Consider the following 13,992-nt stretch of genomic DNA (forward strand, 5'->3'; position numbering starts at 1 on the left):
TTCCCCAGTGGGCACATGAGGACTGTAGCTAGGTCATCATCTTCTTTGCCTCCCCGCCAGCTACTTCAGCAGCCTCCGTCTCCCACTGGCCAAGCCCAAGATGGAGAGAAGAGGATTCCCAGGCAGTCTGGAGAGGACTGATATTCTGCCCCCCATCTTTGGGATCAGAGGCAGCCTCTACAATTCAACCTATTAAACATCGTGGATCACTGCGCTGTGCTGCCTGCCAGGTTGGGCACTGGGGTAGAGAAAAGAAAAGATCACAGTCCCTGTCCTCAAATGATCTCCCAATTTTCCTGAAGAAAATGGCATGAACAGTCAATATCGTGGTGTAGCAACTGGGTTAACCAAACCAGCAAGAGGTACTGAAGCCTATGATGTACAAATGAGACATTATGAAGCCTAAGCCAGCAAGAGGTACTGAATCCCTATGACGTACAAATGAGACATCCCTGCTCGCCAAAGATCAGACACCTGTCTGTCCCTCCAGGATCCACTCTTCACAGGACATCATCCATAGGACAGCCCCAGCTTGAACCAGCAGCGCTCCCCCCAGATCCCTGCCCGCCACTCCCAGCAAAGCTCTTCATTAAGGCTCTTCCACAACGACTGCCTATTACTGGGATGTGGCCCAGTCAGGTGGGTACTGGGTGGGGGTGAGGTAGGAAAAAAGATGACCCAGCTGCAGGCCTCGTAGTCCTCATCCCCCGGCCTTGCTCGTGGTCACCCTGTGGGTGCACACAGGCTGCAATGCGTTCATACCTGTGCCTGCACAATCAGGCATTGTGTGTGGGGCCCCCAGGCCACCTCCCTTCACACAGACTTCACACTCCCCCAGCCCTGCCTGGCCTATTCCTGCCACAATAAAGATGCCAATTAGGACAAGGTTTCCCCCAATTAAAAAACAAAAGAAAAGATAAAAGAAAAATCTTCAGAGCAAAGATGACTCTACTTTGACAATACCTGAGTCTGGGCCTGCTTCTGGGGCCCCTCCCCACCAGTACTGCCTGGGTAGTTAACCCCTTACCACAATGCAGATATTCAAAAAGCTCAGCCACCCCTGCTTCAGAGGAACACCCTGTCGATCAGGCATCCTCCTGTTCCTAAGCCAGCAAGAGGTACTGAATACCTGTGATGTCCAGGGCACTAGACTCTGAAGGGGAGCAGTGGACGAAGCGGGGCTGTATAACTGAATAGGACTCCAGGTCCTATCCACAAAAATGTAGGGTTTCTTAGGGAAGAAATGAACAGAAGTACAAATACTAAAAGATTCAGGCCGGGCACAGTGACTCACGCCTATAATCCTAGCACTTTGGGAGGCCAAGGCAGGAAGATCACTTGAGGCAAGGAGTTGGGGACCAGCCTGGCCAACGTGGTGAAGCCCCATCTCTACTAAAAACACAAAAGTTAGCCAGGCATGGTGGTGGGCACTTGTAATCCCAGCAACTCGGGAGGCTGAGACACAAGAATCACTTGAACCCAAGAGGCAGAGGTTGCAGTGAGCCAAGTTCATGCCACTACACTCCAGCCTAGGCAACAGAGTGAGACTCTGTCTCAAAAAAATCAAAATAAAAATAAAAAACTATCTGGCTTTATCTATACCTCTTTTGGTGTTGGTGTGGGAGTTCAATGGAGGGACATATTATTTTCAACTGGATGCAAGGAGGAAGAACGCCCCAGGAAAAGGATGCTACAAGGAGAGGGCATTTACGCTGGAGCATGAGAGATGTGGCCCCGCTACGATGACCAGAGAAGGATATGGCATGGGAAGGAAAGCAGGAGAGTTTGCTCAACAGCAGCATCTGCTGAGCTGCCATATGCTGGGAGTGGACTAAAAGGTTGTAGCACAGATGTGAAAAAGATGGTCCCTGCCTTGAGGGGTGCACATTCTAAGAAACATGCAGAGAAAGGGAAGAGGAGTGAAAATGTAGCTGGAATCTGGGATCCCGGATGACTTTGAATGCCACGCTAAGAATTCTCTTGTTTCTTCTCTAGAATAGGCCATAGTGAACCACTGCAGGGTTCGGAACAGGACAGCAACCCCATCAGAGCCCTACTCTGCTCAGGAAGGTGGGGTGATGAGCCTTGGGGGGGGGGGGGGCACTGCAAGAAGGCTGGTGAGGAAATCAGGACAGCCATCTGGTTAAGTAGGCTGGAGGGGCAAATGGTGAATGTGGAAGGCAAAGGGAAGGCAGGAGCCACAGATGATGCCAAAGTCTGCAGTTGGGTGCCTGGGAAGAAGGCAGAGTCCACAAAACATGAGGACACAGGAGATGATTCGAGAGGAAGGTGTTGAACTAGCTCAAACACATCACATTCTAGATCCTTGCAGGACTGGTGTGCCCATGAGGCAAATGGAAAAGAATGTGTGAAACACAAGAAAAGACCAAAAATGAAAAACAACTAGAGATAGAGATCTGGAAATCACCCAGAGAGGGGTGCTTGTGGAAACCACGAGATTGTCGAGAAAGAGACTGGAGAGACAGGAGAACTGGTAAAGTCGTCTTCTTTTGAAGCATCTATATTAGGCAGAGATGGTCACAGTTTCAAAAGACACTGATTAACAACCACCACCTTTCCTGTGAGAGGAGAAACTATCAGCATTTTGCAGATGATGAAACAGACTCAGGGAGCGGGGGAGGTGGCCAAAGTGTTTGCCACTTAGAAAGTGGCAATGTCAGGATTCAAACACAGATCCCAGGGAGTTCCAGGCACCACATGGCACTGACCCTAGGGATGGAGTTCCAGGAAATACCAGAGGAGGAGGGGGCAGGAACAGGAGGGGTCAATGGAACCAATACTGGAGTCCAGGAAAGTATTAGTTGGCGCAAAAGTAATTGCAGTTTTTGCCATTGAAAGTAATGTCTAAAATAGCAATTACTTTTGCACCAACCTAATACAAAGCTCTTGAGAACTAAGAGGTCACAAGCAACCTTTGAAAGAACAGCATCAACATAGTTGAGGAGCTCTTAAAGCAAATGAACTGAGAAGTCCCAAGTTGGAGAGAATAACTCTGAAAGCACCCACTATCCCTTTTAATAGGATTCACCTCACAGGTGGTTGTAAGGATGGGATGTGTTAATGCAAGTAAAGTGCTTTGTCCATAGTAAAAGCTCAATTAGCTATTATTTACTGAGTACCTACTATGTATTCAGCATGGTGTCAGCAGACAGCTGAGAGAGAGAAGATAAACCACAATCACCATCCTCGTGGAACATAGGTTTTGGTTGGGGAGATAAAACTTAAACTCAAACAAAGCAGCAGAGTTTATACTCAAACAGTGCAAACTGGAGATGGCACAGGAGACAGAAGAAGAGGAAGCCAGCAAGTACCAAGACAGACAGACAGCGCTTCCCAGAGAAGCCTGACTTGAGGAGGTCTTGAAGGCTGAACAAGATGAGAGACACCAAGGAGTAAAAGAAGGACAATCCAAGTGGCAGTGGGGAGGGGGGAGCAGTGAATGCCAAAAACAAAAGCACTTCCATTCCAAATCCTGTTCTCCTGGCCACGCCTGGCTCCTCTGAGGCCCAGGGCTGAGTTTGCACTGCTGCGTAATGTTTGCAAAGGGTACAGCATGAATGTGAAAAAGGACAGGTGTGTGACTAGCCTAATGGCCCATTCAGCAGGCTCCACAGAGCAGGGCAGGAGTTAGTAGGCATAAGAACTCCAGACAAACAGTAAGCACCCAAGCCAGGCTGCCTGCAGGGCTCTTTACCACCACCACCCCCATCACTAAATATGTAGAAGGCTGGGGACATCAGAGGGCCTCCACGTTCTGAGCAGCCACACGGTCTCACACCGTCCCCAGTTTTGTCTTCCAATAAAATCTCAATGATCCAACCCCCTATCAAGTATGCCTTACAAACGCCCAGAAAGCTAGCTTGGTACTCAAATCATTCTAGGACCTGGCCCCAATCCACTTTCCCTGCTTCATCTCCCATCCTACCCCATTGCCCATCTCCCCATTCCAGCACACTACCCTGTATATGGGCACCTGCCCCCACTCATACACTGCCACACCTTAGCTCATCTCCTACCTCAAAATGGCAGTTCCTATCTCCACTTGTCCAAAGCTTAGCCATTCTCCAAAACCTGGCCAAATGCCACCTCCTCCATGAAGCCCTCCTGAATCTTCAATCAAAATTCAAAATTCAATTCCTCTCCTCTGCTCCCCCATACCTCGCTTATATAATATTTGAACATACAGTCCGGTATATATATATCATATATATACACACACACACACAAAGTCATACACATATGGCTGTCATTTCTGTTTCACAGTAAGCTCTTACAGGGATTTATTGATTTCTCTGCATTACCCCCATAGCATTTAGCAACCACCCAGTACACAGCTGATGCTCAGTAAATGCTTTCTGAATTGAATATCTATGGCTAAGGACTCACTGTTTGGCTAAGGACTCCCCTCAAACCATGGGTGGCCATCCATTAGTGGCTCTTCATTAACATTCTTAAATGAAATAAGATAGAATGGAAGAGAAGGTACCAGAGCATACAGTAAAGATAAATAGAGTTTCACTGAACCTTTGGTTGGAGGTACGTTTGTCCGTGCACTGGCTTGAGATGGAAAACGTACTACTTGCTGTGGGCCACAGCATCCATTCTAGGATAAACCAGCAAATTTAAAACCCACCTTATCAGAGGTATCATCAAAATCACAACTTCGGAAGAACTCCTGGGGGTCACTACACACTCCCTTCAATCACTGCCTACCGCAGCTTCAGAACAGCATCATCACAGTAGGTTTTTGGAATCTGGACAAGAGCCCTCAATCACTGAACATTCCACAGGTCCCCTAGACTCTGCCCACTAAGGCAGGAAAGCACTGGGTTCCAAGGTGGGCAGATCTGAACTGGCTTGATGACTAAAAATGGGATGCAGGATTTAACCGTTGGCTAACCAGATCATGTACCTGAACAGCAGTTCATCTAAACATGGACTGTATTTTTAAACCCAGAAAGCAATATTCCCAGATGATCCTGAGCAATGAGGCCTCCTTCCAGGATTTCTAACTTGAGGCCTCACATGGAGAAGGGTGTCAGATCTGGGCTTGGAGGAACAGGGTTCTGGGATGATGCACAGAGTGGGGGCTCCCTTCCCTGCCTGACCCTGGCACCTGCTCCTTCTCCCCCCTCTCATCAACCCTCAGCCCCTCACCTGCTACCCGAGAATCATGCAGCTGGCCACAGATCTCTACATTCGTTCAAAACCTAGTTCAAAAAGAGCTCCTCCTCCGGAGCTCTTATCCCTCTAAATAATGAATTTCTCAGCCCTAATTAATGCAAGAAAAGGGATGATATACATTTCTCTGTTGCTTTAAGTTACAGCTAGTTGGACACTTTGAGGGAAGAACAGCCTCTAGCTAAAGGGTTAGATAAGCTAAAATCAATGTAAGCCACCGCCTCCAAATCTTTTAAATCATCACCTTCTCTCCCCTGACCATCTCTAAGCCAGATCCCTACAGCGGGCATGCAGCAATGTGTAAGCCTGGAAATGACCACCCATTCAAGCTCATGGTAAGAGAGAGATCAATCCCCTACTCCCACCAAAAATAAAATAAATAAAATAACTGCGACCTCTGGGAGCAATCAGACAGCCAAGAACAAAGGAAATAACCCGACAGCATGCACTGCAAACAACAGGATGGAGACACTCAGTGGACAGATGAGTAGAAACATAACATCTTAACCAATGGAGGTGAGAGCCTGGCTCTTCTACCAACTGATCAAAGCCACCTGGTTACGTCACTGAATATAATCACCCTGATGTGATCAGATGAAACAGCGACAGAAGATGTATCATCCTGGAAGTATCTTGAGAGAGGGTTATAAGAATCATGAGAGGAACTAAAATCACAGAAGAGAAACTGCTGCCTAAATAAGGAAGCCATGGAGTTACCTTATAAATATCACCCACAGAGCAGAATTCCTGGAGGCCACGGGGCATCAAGAATACTTTGAAAGGCCGGGCGCGGTGGCTCAAGCCTGTAATCCCAGCACTTTGGGAGACCGAGACGGGCGGATCACTGGGTCAGGAGATCGAGACCATCCTGGCTAACATGGTGAAACCCCGTCTCTACTAAAAAAATACAAAAAACTAGCCGGGCGAGGTGGCAGGTGCCTATAGCCCCAGCTACTCGGGAGGCTGAGGCGGGAGAATGGCATGAACCTGGGAGGCGGAACTTGCAGTGAGCTGAGATCTGGCCACTGCACTCCAGCCTGGGCGACAGAGCGAGACTCCATCTCCAAAAAAAAAAAAAAAAAGAATACTTTGAAAATGAAATGTCCTGCTCAAAGAACAGTTACTTCCCTCTCCTGGCTGCGGGGGCAGGAGGATCCAAGGGGAAGCTGGGTGGGACAGAACTCGAGAGAGCCTCTGAAGTTCCCTCCAGTCCATTTCCCATCACAGTAGAACAGGGCAACCCCAGATGCCAGGGTACTGGATTCTACTACCCTAAGAGGGCAGAGGGCACAGTGCTAGGGCTCAGCTCATCTGAAAGAGCTGTGGGTGGCTAAGGAAGCCTGGAGGTTGGAAAGGCAGCTGAAGTACACTGTATGTTCTACCACGGCTCCCTGGAGTCAGTGACTGGGACGTGAGACAAGTGGGCATAGCTCCTTTTCAAGCCAGAGTCTCCAAAACCAGTTTCTTAAGCTAGCCTCCAGTGGCCAGTGGGTTTCAGGCAGGGAAGGAGGATGTCTATACTGCAGGTTGAAGCTTAATTTATATTTAGGAACTGTTTGTTTTATTTGGTTCTGGGTTAAAGGTGGTAGGTGCCAAGCAAGACTGTCCCCCTTTCAACTTCTTTTTTTTTTTTTTTTTTTTAAAAAGACAAAGAAAAGAGAAAAACAAAACAACCAAACACCCGTAGCCCAAGGCCATGCTGCGCTGTGGGCGGCCTACATGAGCTTCCTTTATCCAACCACAAAAAGGCATCCGTGGAACCAGCGAGGGGCCCTGGAACGGCGTTTCCAAGGCCGGCCCGCTCCTCCGTTGAGGTTAGCAGTTACCCAGGGGCCAGGAGCCACTCGGGCAAACAGCCCATGCCCCTCGTTACACAACGTCGGGGCCCTTATCTCCCCGTGCCACTGTCGGTTTGCAGACATTGCGTAGTGCTACGACCACAGCCGAGACTGGCCCGCGGGAGATAGCGTCGCTGCTCGCTATCAGGGAGGCAAGAGGGGAGACTGGGTTTCTATTAAAAGAGATTCAGTGAGACGGGTAACAGTCCGGCAGACCAGCTTCAGAGTGTCACTTCCTTTGATCCTGACAGCTGAAGACCCCCTCTCCCTAGCCCCCCTCTCCCAGCTCCCCCGCCCACCGAGAGGTGGCAAGGGTCCATTTTATGTCCTTTCATCAAATCTTGGTAGAGTGCCAGATACAAGATGCAGGGGAGAGGTCTCCTTAGGAGTTGATGATCACCCTCTAAACTCCTTTTGAGACAGCCTCGTGAAGGCAGGGAAGGAGCAGGGGGCAGTCAGACACATGCCTAGTGGATGTCACATCAGTATGGAGCACTCCAGTCACGTCACTCTCCTTTTCAAATGCCTTCCAAGGCTCCAACTCCCCCGGGATAAAGTCCAAAAAGAAACAGCAGTTAAAACAAACAGCAGTTATGTTTATTGAGCAACTACATTGTTCCAGGCACCGTGCAGGGTGTGTTAAGTACACTACCCCAAATCATCAGAATATCCCACACAGCAACTGCACTGTAGGAATGAAGAAGCTACAGTTCATGGTTTGTGGTGGTGTTGTTTTTAAATAGAGAGAGGGTCTCACTTTGTTGCCCAGGCTGAAGTGCAGTGGCGTGATCATAGCTCACCACAGCCTCGAACTCGTAAGTTCAAGCCATCCTCCCTCTTCAGCCACCAGAGGAGCTGGGATTATGGGCATGCACAGCTGCACCTGGCTAATTTTTTAATTTTTTTTTTTTTTGTAAAGATGGAGTCTTGCTGTGTTGCCCAAGCTGGTCTCAAACTTCTCGTCTCATGCAATCCTCCTGCCTTGGCCTCCCAAAGCGCTGGGATGACAGGTGTGAGTCACTGCACCCAGCCAGTTCACGGTGCTAGAAGGCCAAAATCACAGTTTGCAAGTGCCAGCATGAAAATCTGAACCTGGGTCTGCTCAGCTTCAAACTCATTTTCTCTCCATTCCTCATGCTGCCTTCTCTAATCTCTCTCCCCGCATTTATAGCACCACAGTCTGACCCCAGCCTACCATTCCAGCATGAATCACCCTCATTCCTGCCAAAGAAAGTTACTCCTTGTTTTCTCCCCTGGCCCTGACCACAATTTTCCTTCCTTCTGTCCCCGTCTTCAAAACCTACTTATCCTTTCATATCCTACTCATGTGCTACTTCATCCAGGATCCCAACATGTATCAAAATCGCCCTTATACAGTTGCGGTCAGGACTGCTAGCTAAGTAAGGATCTTTCTCCCCCGTTAGGAAAGCCCCAGGAGGGCAGAGGTCTTGTCTGTCTTGCTCATCACAGTATTCCCAGGGCCTACCCGGGTGCCCAGCAGACAGTAAGTGCTCAACAAGGTTTTAAAATTTAAAATGAATCACTCCAGACAGAAGTCATTTCAACTCTGAATATATATATCATAGTCTGTCCATTTTCTATTCTCTGTCATAGTTATAAACATACATATTTTAACTCTTCTGTTCAAAGTATAAGCTCTTCAAGGAAAAGTCCCATTGTCTTAGCAATCTTTGGATCTCAAAACCCCTAACATAGGGCATTGCCTGTAAGTCCGAAGGAACTGATGTACATTAGTCTGCTCAGTCTGAGCAGCAGAGGGGTTAATGAGTGCCCCAGGAGGCAAGTCACCATGACAAAAGCCACCCAGCACCCCTCACAGACAAAGATCTGAAACTGCTCTCAAGTCAGATTCTAGTCTTGCCTCTCCCTTGGTAGAAGCTGAGAACAGAATTGGGCAGTCACAGGCAGGCTTGTGAAGGAGGAATTAAAGTGGGCTGGGAGTGAGGGATATGGTCTGGTCCTGGTTTTGCCACTAGCTTGCTGTGTGACCTCAGGAAAACCACAGAACCTCTCTGGACCTCCACTTATTCCTCCCTAAATAAGCATGTTGCAATAAATGATTCTAAGGGCCCTTCAGCTCTGATTGTGATTCCTGGACACCTTGAGAACCCATGCCTGCAAAGCAGGTGGAGAGTGACTTCCTCAACAGGCGGCAAGAGGAGGAATGGAGACAGGAACACTTAGACAACCCCTCTGTGCTATTCCTCAACCTTCCGAAAATAAACAAACCTTAGCTGGTGAATAAGCCAGTCCCTCTCGTTAGCCAGAACAACAAGCATGATATGAATATGAATCTGAAGTAAATAGAAGGCAGAAAGCAGATACTGAAATGGATTTTCAATAAATAACTTCCCTCTAGTTAAACCTGAATTTTTTCCCACATATGTATGCTTTCACAGATCCAGTTTGGGAGCATTCAAATTAGCACAACCTGGCCTTAAATACTGCACAAAACACATAGTAAGCATTTTGCTTTTATTTATGTCATCAATGGTTTCAATGGGAATGACTCATCCTTCCTCTTTAACACTGTGTTCTAATATGGTTTACTATAAATAATGCAGAGAGGGAGAGAGAGAGAGGGAGCACCAGCGAGAGCGGGCATGTGCAGCTCAGCACAAGGCCCCTGCACTGCTAGGTCACAAAAGAGCCAAGTCCAACAGACAATCCTAAGGTGAATCTTGGGCTCAGCGGATGGGCGAGTGATGGTTCAATGGAGAGGAAAAGCAAACATTTCTCTCTCCACTATCCAAGTGTTTGGGGCAGGGAACGTTGTCAGGAAAGGGGAAAAAATACATGCTGAGTATGTGCCAGGTACCAGGCTAGGATTTGAACACATAAGCTCCTTTAACCTTCCAGAGCCTTCCAAAGACGCAGAGGCAGAATTCAAACTCAGGCCACTGTGCCTCCCAGGCTTCCCTCCTCCCTGGGGTGTTGGGGTCAAAACTCAATCCATTCTTTCTAGCCCCAGCCAACATCTACCAGTGACAGTCCTGGTTTTTTGTATTGTTTTTTTGTTTTGCTTTGTTTTGTTTTGTTTTGTTTTAACAACAGAAGTGCCTCCCAGGAGCCCAAACTCACAGGAGGCCAAACCACAAATGCAGAAACATTACAGCAGTTACGAGGAGTCTTCCCAGTCCCAGGCAATCCATGGCAGCAAATCCTTCCTCACTGGGAGTCCAGCCACAGTAGCTGGAAATCAAAAGCCCCTTGGCCTTGTCCACTTCCCACCTAAGAAGTGAGGCCAACACTCACCCCAGAGCTGAGCCAACAAGTCTTCCCCACACACCCCTTCCAGAATCTGCCTTCCGAGTCAGACACAGCAGCCGACGGTGCTTACCACTCACTAGAGTCACCAGATTTGTTACTGCATTATTTTGACCATTTCCAAAAGTCACATCTACCCTCCCAAAAGGCAAAGCAAAAGAATGCAGCACGGACTTCACAAAGAACTCCCAAAGAAGATTTCCAAACTCTATGGGGCTGTGGCAGCATCACAGGATTCAGCCATCATTTATTAGAAATGTGGCTTCTTTAGAACAGCAGTAGCACTTCGCAAGTAGAAACTTTTATATTCAGAATGTACTAACATTATTCACCTATTATTTCACCTGCTGGCTGCTAGCACCGGGTTAGTACTATCGTCAATTTAGCAGTGCCCAAAACAAAAGATTTCACTGGTTCCTTTCATAGTTTCTCCCCTGGGCCATAACAGGGCTACAGCACCATCACACCTGTCTACCCAGTACACCTTCACTCTGCTATGCACTTTACACGTATTTTATCCTCATCACCATGGACAAGGTGGTCATTTTTCAAAAGAAAAGTAAACAGCGGCTCAGAGAAGCTAAGCCACTTACCCAAACACACAGATAGTAAATTCTAGAGCCTGAGTCTTCATCCAGGGTGCCTCCGTCGTCGTCGTCTTCTTTTTTTTTTTTTTTTTAAATGAGACAAAGTCTTGGACTGGAATGCAATGGCAGGATCTGGGCTCACTGCAACCTCCGCCTCCCACCCCAGGTTCAAGCGATTTTCCTGCCTCAGCCTCTCCCGACTAGCTGGGATTACAGGTACCCGCCACCACACCGAGCTAATTTTTGTATTTTTAGTAGAGATGGGGTTTCACCATGTTGGCCAGGCTGGTCTCAAACTCCTGACCTCAGGTGACCTGCCTGCCTCAGCCTCCCACAGGGTACCTCCTTCTAAAGCCTACCTTCTTCCCTTCATTCCATACTATCCCTAGAAAATACCACTCCCACTCCCTCCCAGAAAGTCTCCTTCTTGAGTGAGGAACCCCCTCCCCCTCAATTCCTGGGCTGCATTTCACTATCTTTAGCATCTCTTGGACTTTGAGCTAGCTGTTTCAACTTCTCAGTGAGTCTGTCCCAGTAGATGCCCCCTGCTCTAAATAGCACCCTCTGCGATCTGCAAACATTACAAGGACATCAAAACAAAGCTATCAGCTGGGTTCCTAGCTTTAGCAGCCAGTCTAAACTTTTTTGTTTGATTCTCAGACAGCTTATTGACTAGGTGATGGGGTCAGAAGTTTTCTTTTCTCCTAGGCTCTTCAAGAAGCACCTGCAAAGTCAGGGCAGGTAGAAAAAGTCCACCCATTTAAGATTTCAGATGTACATCATTTTTCTGAGCACCAATTGCTTACCAGCCAACAACCTGTAGGGTGGGAGAGGACTAAGGGAGAAAAAGATGGGAACTTAAAAAGCAAAGATAACCTCCACCCTTTCCCGTCTGTTATTAACATGGGCATAGGCAACCCACTCGATGCAATGTTCTCAGAGACTCTGCATGTCCACATGAAGGAGGAGAAAAGTAGGTGAGGGCAGGAAGCTGATCAACTGTATGATAAATGCAGCTGTTGTATGTGACAAGCTACCTGTTTTCTTTCATGAGGCTCTTTCACACTTCTCCACCCCAGCTAAAAGAGGGTCCTGGCTCCCCACCTGTCCCCTCGTTCGTAACACAGCACCCCTCACCCTGACCCCAACAGTTTATCTTTGCATATTGGAAATACTGGCATTTATCAAGTAATCTACTCCTCATAGGTTGTTAAACAGACCACAGGGGTTATCAGTGGGACTGATACAGGAAGATAAACAGCAACCTCTTATGCAAATAGCACTAAGAATGTGGGACTGGCCACAGGACAAAAGCAGAATTTAGGAGAACATGAATCTTAACACTTTTCTTCAGTCGCAACCCTGGAAACCCACAGGAGCCTGGAGAAGGTTCTCTTGGGTGGGCTTTCCCCTCCCTTTCTTTCAGGGAGGGGCAGGTGTGTCGGGAGGTGCAGCCTGCTTTGCAAGGCAAGGTGGCGGCTTCACGTCTGATGAGGCAACTCCTTTCTGTGGCCACAAGCCTCTCCTCTGCGCAACAGCCGTTTCATTTTTTCTGAGATTTCAGACCCACTGGAACGTGCTTAGTTCAGGTTGAGGAGGTGTCAGACTAATTGAGAGAAAGAGAAGGTGTTCTCCAAGGTGAGAGTGGGGGGTCAGAGGGCAGTAGGGGAAAAAAAAAAAAAAGAAACACACATAGAAAACCAGGAGTTCTGGGTTCCAAGATGCAACCCACGTGACCAGGAGATGCTCTTCAGATCTGCCTTTGCTGGGAAAGAGGCGGGAGGTGGCCTGGGGTCCAGGTGGCATCTTTTCAAACCCTTCTCATTATTTTAAGGGCAAACTCACATCAAGAACCAAGAGGAGAGTGGCTCCAAGTGACAAAAGAATTACACTTGGAGGAACAGAGCAAGCAGCTTCTCACACCAGGCTGCAGGCTGGGGAGGGGGAAAATGGGAGCAGAATGACAGAATCCAGGGCTGGCCAGAATGAAAGACTGAATGGAATAGGCTAATTTACACAGGAAGTAAGCACTTACCAGACCCTTCATCTCAACACACAAAACCCTCGGCCATATCTGGAAGCAATTACATCCAGTTAACATGATCTGCTTGCCACTAAAATTAACTGCAAACAGAAATATTTTTCACTTTTGCAACAGGGGATGCCAAGGTTTGGCCTATTCTCCCCCCAGCCATTGAATCTGGCTGCTGGGGAATATTTAGCAGCTACTCAGCTTAAAAAAACAAAAACTACTTTTGTAGCTGTCAGGACACAGAAAGTAAAAGAGTGGATAATTATGAAGGGGGAGAAGACGCGGGAGAGGTGGCAATGAAAACCATTGTGCTAGAAATTGAGGAAAGGGGCCAGGCACATGAGCCCTATATAGGTCTGCATCCCTGACAAGTCCAGTCTGGTTTTCCACACTGAACTTCAAGGAAAGAAAAATGTTTTTAGAGTCACTCGATTTAGCAGCCGCTTCACATTGTTTTTAGGTACCATCTTTATCCCTTCTGCCAAGGGGGCGGGGGTGGGGGTGGGGGGGATGCAGGGAGGTAGACTCACAAATGTTAGAGGATCCTTAATTTAGCAGATCATTTAGGGGACAACTGTCACGATTTAACTTTTGCATTGAACATTTCCAATCCCTACTCTACAAACGCCTTCGAAGCAGCTTTCACCGGCTCTAAGCGGGGCAAGAGCTGCTTTTAATTTGAGACGTACACAGTTTTTCCACGTAAAGTGAAGAGAAGCCCACAAGGAGGTGAGAACTTGCCTCCGTGAGCGTGCGTGCCCAGTCATGAGCCAGTGGCCCTTTCTCCAAAACTCCAGATCCAGCCGCCCGACTCACTGGCCACTCTAGTCCTTTGGCTTTGCAATCAGCCCCGCAATCAGATAAGAACTTATTTTTATTTTTCCTTGAACTGCTGTCAACGATGCCATAAATGCCAGAGACAGATGGACAGATTTCTTTTAAAGTTCCTGAGGAGGCGTCATCTCCAAACCCTTCCCCCAGCGGCCCCTCTTTTCTGGGCCAGATTCCGGCATGCTTTCCCCGAAAGTGCAGTTCACTCCTTTGT

The 13,992-nt window shown here is 48.0% G+C and overlaps 1 protein-coding gene across 5 annotated transcripts in view; it reads right to left on the reverse strand.

Annotated features, from left to right (window-relative positions):
- ZBTB16 (zinc finger and BTB domain containing 16) overlaps window positions 1–13,992 on the reverse strand; it is a 196,644-nt gene that overhangs the window by 166,857 nt on the left and 15,795 nt on the right. The gene's annotated exons all lie outside the window — the stretch shown is intronic.

Source organism: Papio anubis, chromosome 12 (genome assembly GCF_008728515.1).
Source record: "Papio anubis isolate 15944 chromosome 12, Panubis1.0, whole genome shotgun sequence".
In the NCBI taxonomy this organism is placed as follows: Eukaryota; Metazoa; Chordata; class Mammalia; order Primates; family Cercopithecidae; genus Papio; species Papio anubis.